Consider the following 14,437-nt stretch of genomic DNA (forward strand, 5'->3'; position numbering starts at 1 on the left):
AACGAACCACAATGATGCAATCAACTCTAATAGGCCAAAAAAATTTTTAAGTTGGCCTAGCCTAGGCCCTTTAAGCTGACATAAAGATAAGCCTCAAATATCCTCTAATTATTCACAGCTTTGAATCTAACGCATGTATTCTAACCCATCAGTGACCCAGAACCCAAACCGTCTCTGATCCCATAGGCTTCTGGCAGGACTTCTCTCTAATCAGAACATAACCTTGCCTCCCGTCTTGAGCAAGTCCACTACCATAGGCTCCATTGTCAATATTCTCATTGTGTTCGTCTCAGTACCAGCTGAGGAACCCAAGCAGATCAAGAATCATCCACGCCCACACTTCCACTGAACCAGCTATTCAGAACTCCTGAATAGCTGGCAAAGAGTATAATGAGGATTAGTACAGCCATGAGGTCAGACTGCATCTAATGATGACTGTGAATACCCTGCTGGGTACCCAGAAGCACCGGGTGAGATCTTTGCTCAGGGTCCTTTTACGTCCTTTGGCCAGCATGGACACATAGAGACTACACTTCATGGCTAGCATCCAGACATGGGTTTCTACCTCAAATACTCCCAGTGAAGTAGATGGTGAAGATGGCCCAGTTCAGAGAAGCAGCATAGGCATCAAGAATTGAGGTTCTGGGGGCTCATGGAGCCCACCTAGGAAAAGCCTTGCCTCTGGCAGAGCTTCAGTGTACAGCGACACAATTGTGCTCGGTCAATAGGAGATCAGACCAGAAGACAGAAGAAGAAATGTTAAAGCCAAAAAAACAACAATGAGGAAGCCAGAATACGATGATCTCGGCATTGGCATAGAGGCCACAGCAATTAGTGTGGTCACGTTAGTGAGTCCTTTGGAGTCCCAGGCTGCCTCTTACATACAATGGTTCTTTAGCGACCTCTGATACATAAACCTTTGAATATATTCACTTTCCCAGGACCATGGCACTGTTATACTGTTACTAATGTGTAGTATTTACTCAGTGACCTAAAAGGACTCTAGGTCAGAGAATGTAAAACAAATGGTCTGCAGCCCATAGATGAGGATTTTTTTCAATGTTAATTATCTGCTAAAATTTTCACATTGAGAAGTTGCATATGAGAATCCATATTTAAAATCTCTAAGAAATGCTAAGATCTGACAAAAGTGAGTCTGTAGTCCAGCATGGCTACATTCCACCAGAGCTAAGTAACAGTCTCTTCTTTGGTGAAGCCACAGGCTCTGGGGTTCATTGCCATCCACCTGGCCTGTTTCCTCATTTAAGCTGCTGGCCAGGCAGGAATTTGAACTTGGGACCTCTGGGCTCAGCACTTAGTACACCAAACAGTGGGTGCCTGTGTGGTAGGATTTGGGGTAATATTAATCATGGTGCTGCCTGATGTAATTGCTATTGTCTGGTTGTTGTTGTTGAAAGTGTGTTGTTGAAGATTCTATGTGATACACTGCTCATGTCAGGAAAAAAAACATAGGCATAGATCTTCATTGCAAGAGCTTTAAACCAACAGAAAGATCAGCATAGGTTGATTTTGTAAGACACTGCAAAAATTCAAAGTGATAGTGATTGATGGGATAGAGGAACAGAGGCTCCATAAAGAGAGTGGGAGATCATAAATTGAAGGTTCATTGCTCACTGTCACATAGAGAATGAAAGATTCAGCCTAATGCCTTAAATATAAGATGGACAGATATTGCCAGTATCCATCCTGAGTTTTAGCTGTAAAGTCCTGGGATATCCATAAAGAAGAGAACCTTTGACTCTAAAGCCTGACCTCACGTCAACTCAGGATGCCCCGAGGAGGGGACAATTTTTGAGCACTTGGTATGTTCTGGGATTGAATTAGGTACTTCACCTACACTGGTTCATAGGAGAAGCAAATAGTGTAGCCTAAAGCAGGCTTGTAGTTGACTGATTAGATTCAAATGCTGGCTCCATGCCTTACTAGCTGTCTGAACCTGGATATCTAAGCTCTTTAAAATTTTCTTTTCCCAACCTATAAAAGGGTAAATTAATGGTACCTACCATATTGTTATTAAATTAAAGGGTTTAGCATAGTAGCTGGCTTATAGTAAATACTCAATAACTATTATTACTATTATTATTACTACTACTACTATTACTACCATTACTAAGCCTCCTTTTATCAGGTGAGGAAACTGAAGGACAAAAAAGGGTAAGCAACTTGCCCAAGACCATTGTGTAATAAGTAATAGAATGAGCAGTCAAACTCATGTTCATCTGCCTGAGGCTATCAGAGGTTCTGGCGCCTTCTTTCCAATGATATCTCAGGGCTGCTTGGACAAAGAGTAGAGATATTAATGAAAAAGAAAGAGTTTAAGTAAAGCTTTCAAAGTACAGGCACTATATTATTCCTGGTTTCTGAAACTCTTTTTTTCTAAATCCCATTGTCCTACCCATCAGTGAAGCCATTTCCCATGAACACACTAAGCCAGATTCTCCATGGAAAGACAATGTCACCCATCCCAGGCACAAGTCATGCATAACAGAGAAGGGCAGGGTCATCAGCAAAGTCACCTGGATCTCCACCAGTCCTCCCGCAAGGAAGGCAAACTCACTGCCACTCAACCCCACCGCCCTGGATATTCTCCAGGAATGAGTGACAGGTCCTGCCATGTGAGCAGTCAAAAGCATGGGGATGGTGAAGATTGTGTGGGAGATGAAAGAAACATATCGGGGCGAGCAAAAGCCAAACAGATGGCATAGTCCCGCTGCAGGTGGCTGAGAAACCACAGCAGCAAGCTGGCCAAATGGGCATATGTGTGGCTGAGAGAACCAGGGAAGGGACCAGGAACCAGGGAAGAACCAGGAAAGAAGTGGGGTCCCAAAGGCACCAGCTTAGCAAAGACCAATCACAGCAAGGAAACTAAAGGAGATGTTCATAGACTAGTGAAGAATCAAACTCCAGTGGTGTGAGGAGCTCGAGGTTGGTAGGGAGGGGGATATGGGGTAAAACAATCAGGATCACAGAGCAGCAGCCAGAAGCCAGCCTGACCAGGTCTAAAAAATCAGGAACAAGAGACTACTAACACAGGATGGTGGGCAAAGTTAGGAAGTCTAAATGGACTAACACCTAGGAGTCCTCTGATGTCTCAACAAGGGGAAGGGACCAATTGGATTTCTGTTGGAAGCAATCACCATCCCACCTCTCAGAGACAGTCATTGTTAATGGGCATGTGCACATATATACATGCATACATACGTGTACATACACACATATGCACATATATATATTCTCAAGTATTCAAAATGGGGTTATACTACATATACGTTGATGAATATTTTTCCACTCCACTAGATCAAGTACATCTTTCAATGTCTGTGAACTTACTGCATGATGACCATGTTAGTGGCCTTGTTGTATTCCATCGTGTTGTCATTTACACGAACCACACCCCACTGCAGGGCATGGACGGTACGAGATACGTGGTTTTTCACTGTCAAATGCAATGCTGTAATTTTCCTTGGGATTAATTTCTGGATACGAAATTGGTAAATCAAAGGGCAAGGGCATTTTAAAATATTTTACTACATAAGACTGCAACAATTCTCTCACCAGCAGTACGAAAAAGCAGTTTTCGCCACACCCTTTTAAGTAGTAGTAGTAGTAGTAGTAGTAGTAGTAGTAGTAGTAGTAGTAATAGTAGTAATGGTGGTGGTGGTGGTGGCAGCTATTATTATTACTTTGCCAATTTGCTAAGTCTGTTATGTCTTTTTTCTACCTGCATTCCTCTGCTTATTTAAGAGATTAAACATTTTTATAAGTGCATTCATAACTCCTAAGTATAGGATTGAGCCCCTACAAAAAGGTGGCTTTGAAGCGGTAGGTGAAAACAATAGTCCAGCTGCTCAGACCTGGCTTCAGAGAAAGATTCTTCCTTCACGCCTGCAGGTTCTACCACGGGTCCAAGGGGCTGTACCTCAGCTCTGCAGATGCAAAATCTGACTTCTTCTGTTCACTCAAGTGTGTTCCAGCTCTGGGAACAGATGTTTGCTAAGAAATTTCACAGGAGATGGGTTGCTAAACCAGGATGCTCATTTATCAACTTACAATAAAGAAATATAATCTTTCCAATAATGGGAATACTCATGTCCAATAGGATACTTCCTTCTGAAAAACATATTAAGGAATCAGGTTTCTTGATGAATAAAAATGTATCCCCAGAGATAGAGAGGAGCAGCATGATAGCATTTCTAGAGACTAGACTACATCTGTAGACAGGTCAGGGTCCAGCCCACTGGGGAATTCTTTCTCTAGCTCCTCATGTTCTGAGGAAAGGTACTCTCAGCAAGCCCACCCAGAGACCCACTCCCTTCACAGACATGGCCAGGAGAGGGGTCTGTGGCTGTGGAAGATCCACATAATGATCAAACTAACAACTTCAGTCTCAGTCACCTCCTGCTCCAACTTACAAAGTTAATCAGCCACACAGGCCCATGGGCACATAACCAATAGCCTCCATTAACACCCTGTTCTAAGTTTCTGGGCTAATCAATCAATCAATCGATATTCATTCTCATTCTCTTTCTCTCTCTCTCTCTCTCTCTCTCACACACACACACACACACACACACACACACACATACACACATTCTCTCTACTCTTTATTTCCTTGTTGTCTCATACAGTGGTGCAAATGTTTTCTATTTTGCTTTAGCCTTCTTTTATTGCATGAATCCATATTTTGTCTCCCCAACTTTTACTTACTTGCATGAGACTACCCACTGGTTCTCAAATTGGGATGTATGTACCCCAGAGGGTTCACCAAGGTTTGCTGATCTATACTGGGAGCCAGAGCATAAATATGGCTTATTTGAGAAAATTCATTTTTCTAAATGTTACATAATTTAAAACATTTCAAAGGTACAGAAAATGTATAAGTAGCAGAATATAAAATGTGTGAATTCTTCATATCAAATATGATTTTGGGGGGTGGGGGGAGGAGAAATGAGACTCAAAGAAATTTTAAGTTGCCCATAGTGTCTGATTTAATCTCTAACCAGCTCTCACCCTTCCATACCTACACCCCACCATGGCTGGGAGGGCTATACACCTGAGCTCCTCTGCCTCTTAAGAGCACTTTGGTGGGAAAGTTTAGCAAACACTAATAATCCATTAAAGGTTAAGAGCAAAGATCAGATAGACCTGGGTCAGATAGACCTGGCCTGGGAAACAGGACCCCCTTTACTAGTTGGGTGCCTTCCAGTAAGTTATTTAATACCTCTAAGCCTCAATTTCCTCATCTGCTGAAAGGGATAATAGCACAGTAACTGATAGAATATTTGATAGTCATACAAATCTATTAAGTCTGCAAAAAACTGATTTTAAAAAAATTTATCTATAGTCAATCTCAGCTTAGCTCTTGAGCTTCCATTTATGCTGATAGTAGAAAACTTTTAATTCTTCAGTATAACATAATTTGGCTTTTTCTAATTCAAGACTTTCTTTGGGGGCCAATATTGACTTAAATTCAAGGCTCACCACTCAAACTTCTCCATCCCTGGAAGGTGTCTGGGTACAAGGGATTTCTTCATGGCATTAAGATAGAGTAGCCTAGCCATCCCCCACTGCTGGAGTTCACATCTCTTCGGCCCTACATACTAGAAGTGTACCTGCCAGCCGTAAGCCACGACCTGGAGCCCAGCATGGGGAAGGCCTTGTACTTGGGTTGATCTAACATCGGTGGTCCCTGCTGTTTGCTTCATCCTAGGTGGTCCACAGCTTTCTCTGGCAGCACTCATTGTCTCTCAGCCTCTAAACATGCAGATCCTCAAACGGGCAGCCAAGGCTCCCTGTAGCTGAGGCCAGGAGCACATGCTCCACTTGAGTGTCGTGTCTTCTGTTACTCAGCCAAGCACCTCCTAGGGCAGCACAGTGGCACTAGGCTAATGCTCAAATTTCTACATTCAAGGAGCTGGGGTGGAGGTGGGGAAGGCAAGGGGATGGGTGTCTTTGCTAAGCCTAACGGACATTATCCCAAGGGTAGGAACCATTAGAACCCAGGACCACTCTGCTGTTCATGAAACAACTTGATTTATCCCCCTGCTGCTGTATTTCCCCGTAATCAACCTCTTACTATGAGGAACATGTGCAGGCAGGATGTAGGACCTTTGAGGTCAGCTCTGAGACCCAAGCTATTCAAGTAGAAGTTGGTCATCTAACGAAAGCCATCATGTGGTCCCAGTTCAGAAAGAGCACCACAAACAAAATTAAATAGAAGCCTTGGTGATAGAAAGTGATATACCTACTGACAAAAAAGGCGGATAGAGAACACTTATAAACTTGAAATATATACAAATCATGACTTGAAACAACACTTATCTCTAAGTATCATAAGAATTAACTAATGTTGAGCTCCTGGAAAATATAAGTGATATATAAATGCTAAACAATTTACGTCTGCTGAAGCACTTAGGATGCTTGCTGAAATATCATGCAATACTGATATTCTAGAAGATTAATCCTCCCAAAAAGCAAATCACTTCCAAAGTGGCTTGACAAATGACAAGGAAATAGCAGTTTTATGAATCTGATACTGATGTTTTATGCAACAATGGAAGAAATATTAAAAGAGAAAAATCTATCAATATCTTCAAGATAATATTATGGTGCCTGGGTAGCTGCACTGGCTCTCTAAAAAAGTCTTATCAACATAACAGCTTTCCCTAAAGGTGCTGGCACATGAAGAAATAGGTTTGCTATTTCAGTGAACACTTTGTGAACACAGATGCTGGTACTATGCTAAATGTTGGGAATACGAAGATAAATAAAGTAGGATCCCTGCCCTAAGGTTGCTCACCCTCACTTGATATTTCACCTGTGCCCTCCATCTTGACAGCTAGCACCATCCCTGGAACCCTCCCAGTCTCTTCCAGACCTCAACAACCTGGCAGTCATCCTGCACTCCTCTTTATCCCTCAAATGCCATATCTAATTAGTCACCCAAACCCAGGGTCACTGCTCTAATCCCGCACTGGTTAAAAACTGTTCCTGGTGTGATAATTCCCCTGCACTTCCATTCGGCCTTGGCATTGGAGAAGGCTCTCAGGCAGAGAAGCAAGGAGGACCTGAAACTGTCCTCCACAGCTGTGGCTGAAATCACAGGTAGACGCAATTATGTGACAAGGGGCACCCAAGCATCTGCTCCACTAGTTATAATACACAAGGAGGGCCACAGAGCAGAAAGATAATGAAATGAACATTAAATGGAGAGACAGCAAGGATAGGGAACTACAGAGGGATGGAGGAAAAAAATAGGAAGATGATAACAGGGATGGGACAGGAAGGAGACAGAAAGGGGAAAGGAAGGAGTCCAGAAGCCAGGTGAGGAAATAATTAGAATCCCAGGAAAAGCTCCATCTACCTGCTCAGGAGAATGAGATGAAGAGCAAAGAACAGATTTTTATTCAAATAGGACAGTGCCACTTATTGAAATAATGTTAGGAGCTTTTAGAGGCCTGCAGGTATTTGTCCAAGAAGGATTTTCAGCTAATGGAGGTGGGTATCAGGAGGGCTTATGAAACATAGTTGAAAAATTAGCAAGAAATAAAATACTAGCTTTACCCAGAAATATGGTCATATTCTGAACGGAAGAATGTGAGAATTTGAAATTTGAAATTTGTAACTTGAAGGAAGAATAAGCAAAGGCAATTACCTGGCCCATATGTCCCACTGAATGGCAACTTCTACTGCTGGAAAATGTATGCTTCCTGTACTAGTCTGAGATTTCTAATGCAATGTGATTGTGGGTGAGAGTGGAGAAGGGAGCTAGCACTTAGAAGGCCTCTCTCCTCCAAAACTACTTTCTCACCAGTTCACAGAAGCCTGAAATTCCACCAAATTTCATATTTGGTAAAAGGAGAGAAATGAATGACCCGTTATTAAGTGCCTTTCCTGTGCTAGTTCTATGCCAGGGGATTTACATGCATTATCTCATTTACAACTCACGACATCCTCTGAGGTAAAGATGTTTAATCACCATTTTCCAGATGAGAAAATTAAAGCTGGGAGTGATTAAGAAACACTTCCAAGGTCACACTGCTACTAAGAGACAGAGCCACGAGCTATATCTTTTTGCACCAAAGTCCCCCATCTTTATACCATGCTTTACCCATTTTGCTTAACACTTTACCTCTTGGTAAAAAATGTCATCATCTTAAAAAGAATCACACACTTCAGATGTCACTAACTTTGTCCATTCATTCAATACACATCTACTGAACATTCTGCTGGATTCACTCGTTCACCTGGTAGTTACAGAGTCTGACTACATGCCAGGTATTGTGCTAGGTACAGGGGACACCTCAGCAAATGACCCTGATGTGATCCCTGTGCCCTGATCAGAGAAAAGGACATAAAAAGATTAAATAAAGTAACTAAAACTTGCAAACTGTGGAATGTGCTATGAAGGAACTATGAAGGAGGCTGGAACAAGGAGTACTAGGGGAAGGGTAGCCCATATTAGAAGGTGACATTCAAAACAAGCACTGAAGAATAAGAGGGGCAGCCATGGAAGCTGGAAAAAAAAGGATTCCAGGCAGCAGGAACAACCCATGAAAAGATCCAGAGCATGAACAAGCTGAAAGAAGGCTCATCTGACTGGACAATGGTGAGTAGAGGAAATAGGTATGCAGGATGTTTGAGAAAAAGGCAAGGCCCAATCCTGCAGGGCCTTGTAGACTCTTTGGGGACTCAGAATTTTATGCTATGGTTAAAGGAAGCCATAACTGATTTCAATTAGAAAAGGGATATTATCCAATTATTTCTTTAAAAATTTCTCTTGGTGCACATGGAAAATGGACAGTTGGAGGCCAATCATAGAAACTAGGGGAACAGTTAGAAGCCTTCTGCAGTATCCAGGAAAGAGACAGTGAGACCAGAATTAGAATGGTGGTACAGGTGGAGAGAAATCTTTTGGTGGTAGAACCAAAAAGACTTGCTATCAGTGATCTGCTTCCCAGATCAGATATGGGAAGTAAAGAAGAAGGTGACTATCAGGTTTCTGCTGGAGAAATTAGATAGATAGTGGAGCCATATATTGAGATGCTTTGATAAGAAGAAGAACAACAGTTTTGATTTTGAACTCTTGGTTTTTGATATTTAACTTGTCTATGAGACATCCAAGTAGAGATGTCTAGGAAAAATCCAGCTATGTGAGCTTGGAACTCAGAAGAGAGGGGAGATACCAATTTTAGAGTTGAGACAATGAATAGAGAGGTCAAGCCTAAGGAAGAAGTTGATGTTTAGAGATTTGGTGGAAGAGGAAGATGCAGATAAGAAAACTGAGAAGGAGCAGTCAGTGAGGTCTGAGGCAAAACAGGACAGACTAATGTCATGCAAGCAAGAAGAGAGACTGTCATAAGAACTATTCTAAGGTTACTGAGAGGTGAAGAAAGATACAAGAGTAAAATGATGACTAAGATAGAATTCCCATCACAGAAGAGTTCACAGTCTAATGAAGAAGACCAATATGATTGATGAAGAAATAAAAAACTAGTATAACATTTATTGAGCACTTACTATGAGACAAGAACTAAGCTAAATGATTTATATACAATATCATCAAAGCTCTCAGTGAAATAAGAATCATTATTATCCTCATTTTATAGATGAAAGAACTAAGTCTCAGAGAGAGTTCATAGCCCACCAAAGGTCACAGAGCTACTAAGGGAAAGAGATGAAATTTAAAGGTAGGCAGTGTGATTCCCAAGGCACACTACTAACCACAAAGGAATCCACCTCTAGTTGGGAACATAAACATCTAGCTCATTTCCTTAATATTCTCCTTGGTTCTTTTCTGCCTAATGTATTCTTCTTGCATATATTTCCTTGTTTGAGACCCAGGATGGCTCTTCTCCCTACAGTGACCTTGTTCAACATGGTGAAAAAGCTCAGAGAGGCAGTGCCAGCATTGGGGCTCTCATGGCATTGAGCTTTAATGTCGCCTCCACCCCCTCACAGCTACAAGGTTACCTTTACCAGGACACTAAACCTTGCCCAAGGTCCCCATAGGTGCCCCAACACCAAGATCTGGCCTGGAGATATTTAATCTTCATTTTTTTAAATAAATTTATTCATCTTAAACCAGAAACTGATCAGATCAGTCTCAGCAATTTTGGATGTGGGCTGACATGGCAGGGCAGCAAAGGGAGTAATCGTCGCTGATAAAACTGAGAAAAATGGAAGAAAAGCTATTTTAGCTTAAATTGTTTCCTATAAAACAGTTTTGAAGGTAAAAGGTACTATCTTCTTGTCAACGTCAACATTTCTCCCACTGGATAAGTGAAATTATGTTTCCGTCAATGATGAAATCACTCCAAAAGGGAAGTGATATTTTGTTTGATTTCTGGCAAGGAAAGATTAGGTCTGATAAAACTGATAACTTTATAGATGCATAAAAGAACATTTGCACAGGACACAAGTGAACAACAAATTTCTACTGTCCGCAATAAGTGTATGCCCAGAGCTCTTAAACCTGGTCTGTACTAATTTGGTTCAATTGACCTGATGAATATTTTTCACTGAATTTTTGCCCATTGTGTGGGTGACAGATACAGCCAGAGACTATATGCTGCTGCTTTCTCTCTGTTACCTATTATCCAAACTCATCATCTGGTTGTCTGCAGCCAATATCCACACAGACACCTTTGCTCTCTCCCCCATAACCTCTAGCAGTATCATCATCCTGCTGATCCAACCAGTACCATAGTCTATCACCAGTTCATCTTGAGTTCAGTTGTATCACAAAATCAAAACTAATTTAAGAGATGCTTTGTCCTGCATAAAAACTCAACATTCATGGCTCTTGACCTAAGGGTGCCAGACACTAGGTTTCCAGCTATACTCACTCTCCCTCCGTGTAATAGATGACATGCCAACTGAGTCCATGAGAGTTAATGCCCTCACATCTAAGTGTAAGTCCCGAAGGCATACGGCTGCAGAAAAGAACCAAAGAAATTACTCTGAAGGGTTAAAAGCAATTCCCTCTGTGGGAAAGAACCAAGGCCCCTTTATTTCATAGTTGCTGAGCTGAAGCTTGTAGTTTGCTTGGCATTTAGCATGAGCTTATGCCCAGAAAACCAGAAATGAGAAAAAGATGCAAAAGCACAGCTTGGGCATACATCAATGTGTTTGGACTTAGCAGAATTGGAATTCTCTAAGATATTAAGGGGCATCTGAGTCCCACCTTATGGTTTAGCTCCAGTGCTCTTTTCAGATTTTTCATGGCTGAGTCTTCTCAAACTAACAGTTGATCTAAGTAATGTGTACCTTTTGGAAAACTGTGATTGTGGGGCTCATGCCAAGCCAAATCATAAGTATATATGAAAAGCAGAGAGAGGTAGAAGCAAAAAGTGAAGGAGAATGCAGAAGGAAGCGTTTAACAATTTTCATGGATCCATCCAAAGAACATAAGCAAATGCCATTTTTATTCACAAATCGTCATACAAATAACAAGAATTGAAATTTAAAAAAAAAAAAAAGGTTTTTCTAAATGATGCCATTATAGAAGGTATCACATTTCCTTCTCCTTGGTTCTCTTCCTTCTCCATCCCCACTCCTCAATAAATCAAATTTACAGGCTAAGATGTGGCTGATTATAATATGCAATATTATTTCATGAGCCATTCAGAAAGAGAAAAAGATGCTGCCAATTAAACCCTGACACACACCTTGGTTTAGAAATGTTAAATGTAAAAAAAGCATTCATCAAAAAATCTATGAACCACAGCGTACACATGCACACACACATACACACACACCACCTCGTCAATTAATTTCTCGAGCAAGGGTAGAAAAACTGTCATCAAGAGCCAATTCTCCAAACAGGCTAGAATTGTGCCGCCCCTAAAAAGAAGGGGGTGGGGAATTTGAACTTTATTTTATGACATATATTTGCTGCCTGAAGACAACTCGGGACACCATTGACAGATAATAGACTGCATTTCCTACCTGAGAAATGTGTCTTATTTTTAAAACTGAAAGCAGAGAAAGTCATTAGACTTGCTTTCACTCTTGCCCCTGAATGGCAGGCAGGCCAATTTCATCATACCTGTTTCTCTTTGTTTTCTTCATTTTCCATTTTCCTCTTTCCTTTATATTCATCTTTATTCTCTGTGTGCGTGTGTGTGTGTGTGTGTGTGTGTGTGTGTGTGTGTGTGTTACTTAAAATCTCATTTAGTTGTCTCCATATTTCATTAATGTGGACTGCCACAAAGGTCCTTAATAATAACTTATTGTACATGTTTATTACACTTGATAGGAAGTAATTTTATTGAAGCTACTTTTGGCTCCTCATTTGCAAGTAATCTTGCATCTCCATACTAGTGATATTGTCCCTAAGAAAGTAGTATTTTTAGCATTTTACTTGTTTGTTATAACCAAGGAGATGATAATGAGAATTCATGAGGCTGAAAAGCAGGCATAGAGACTCCAACTCCAAAACAGCCCAGTGCTTAACTGTAATGAAGATATTTTGTAATTTTTTGGCATAATGTTCCAGATACCTAATAGCGGTTGCTTTCTCTTCAAGGCTAAAGATTTGTTTAGATCAACTTACTCACTGCATTGGTTATTTGTTAAAGCCTTAACTAGGTCATTCATACAAAATTGGTGCCAATTAATTGAAATTTAATTATTCATCAAGTCAACATTTATTAAGTGCCTAATCTTGGCCCAGACATTCTGCCAAGCACTGAAGATAGTTCAATAGCTAAGACATAGTCCCTGGCCTCAGGTTTAGCAGAGAAGGGAAACACATTTTAATTAAACATGGTCCAATGTACTAGTCCCTTCCAGCTGCTGTAACAAAATACCATAGACTAGGTAGCTTATAAACAACATACACTTATTTCTCACAGTTCTGGAAGCTAGAAGTTCAAGACCAGGATGCCAGCACAGTTGGGTGAGGGCTCTCTTTTAGGTCACAAACTTTTTGTTATAGGTTTACATGATGAAAGGGTCTAGGGACCTCTGTGGGGTCTCTTTATAAGAGCGCTTATCCCATTCATGAAGGCTGCACGCTCATCACCTAATCACCTCCCAAATGTCCCACCTCCTAATACCATAACATTGGGCATTAGAATTCAACATGTGAATTTCAGGGGATACAAACATTCAGATCATAGCATTCAACAACTCTCAGACAGTTAAATTAGCACTGTTTCTCCCATATTTCACCCATCTGACTACCAATTACTACCTCCTTCTCTGGATCCCATTCCCCTCACTTAAGACAGCCCAAGCCTATATTCATAGTGTTCCTACTTCCTAATCTCACCAACATCCACAAAATATATCCTCAAGAAAGCAAGAAAAAAAATGGAAGCACCAATGAGAGGTATAGCCGATTCCATTATTTATATCCTCTGCCTCATTTTTCTGAGACCATCAAACAAAAGTAGAACGTGTTTCGATTTTACTTTAACCATTTATTATGGAAAATTTTTAAAATATAAAGTAGAAAGAATAGACTACAAAACCCAAGTACTTATTCCCAACTTCAGTAATTACCAACAATTCTGACATTCTGATTTCATCTCTGCCCTCTGCCTCTTATCTTACTGCATTTCAAGCCTAGCTCTCCTACCATTTCAACCATAAATACTTTGGTATGTATCTCCAACTGATTAAGACTATTTTCTTTTTAACTTCACCACAATGCCATTATCGCATCCAATAAAATTAACAAGAATTTCTCATTATCACCTAATAACCTGCCTTATTTCTCCATGATAATCTCCAAAATATATTTTTATAGTTAAGTTGTTCAAATCAGGATCCAAGTCCACAAATAGTATTTTTTGGTTAATCTTTTAAATCCTTTTTAATCTAAAACAGTTTTCTCTCCCATTCTATTTACCTACTAAAAAGTATCCCCATGAACTTTCCCCTAGTCTTTGTGTAGCCATTGATATCATTGCCTAGAACCAATATTCCATTGGGGATTTTATTTTTGATTAATCAATCCTTTCATGTTACAAGTATATCACAGAGTGAGATAATTTACCCTTGAACTGGTTAAGCTAAATCAGAAAAAAACATTTTTTAAAGCACTAAAACATACTTGAAATAGTTATCCAAAAACAAACAAACAAAAAAAACAAAAGATAAAAGTAGCGGTCTTCAACCTACAGATTCTTCCACCTTTTTCAAGAACAAGAACCCTGTTTTAACACCTAAAAATTTCGCAGACCCCTCTTCTTGATAGTAGTTGTCCCTTTAATACCTATTGATTAGAAAATTCAAGTGATAAAAAGCTTTTATGAATTCAGTGACCCTCTAAATAGATTTCTATAATATTGATCATAACAGTACTCTATAAATACTTGATATAATGCAAAGTGTGTGTCACAAAGATAAAATAAAACATTTTAAATTACAATAATGCCCCATTATCCACAGAGGGTATGTTCCAAGA

Source organism: Pteropus vampyrus, unplaced genomic scaffold, assembly GCF_000151845.1.
Source record: "Pteropus vampyrus isolate Shadow unplaced genomic scaffold, Pvam_2.0 Scaffold17, whole genome shotgun sequence".
Taxonomy (NCBI): Eukaryota; Metazoa; Chordata; class Mammalia; order Chiroptera; family Pteropodidae; genus Pteropus; species Pteropus vampyrus.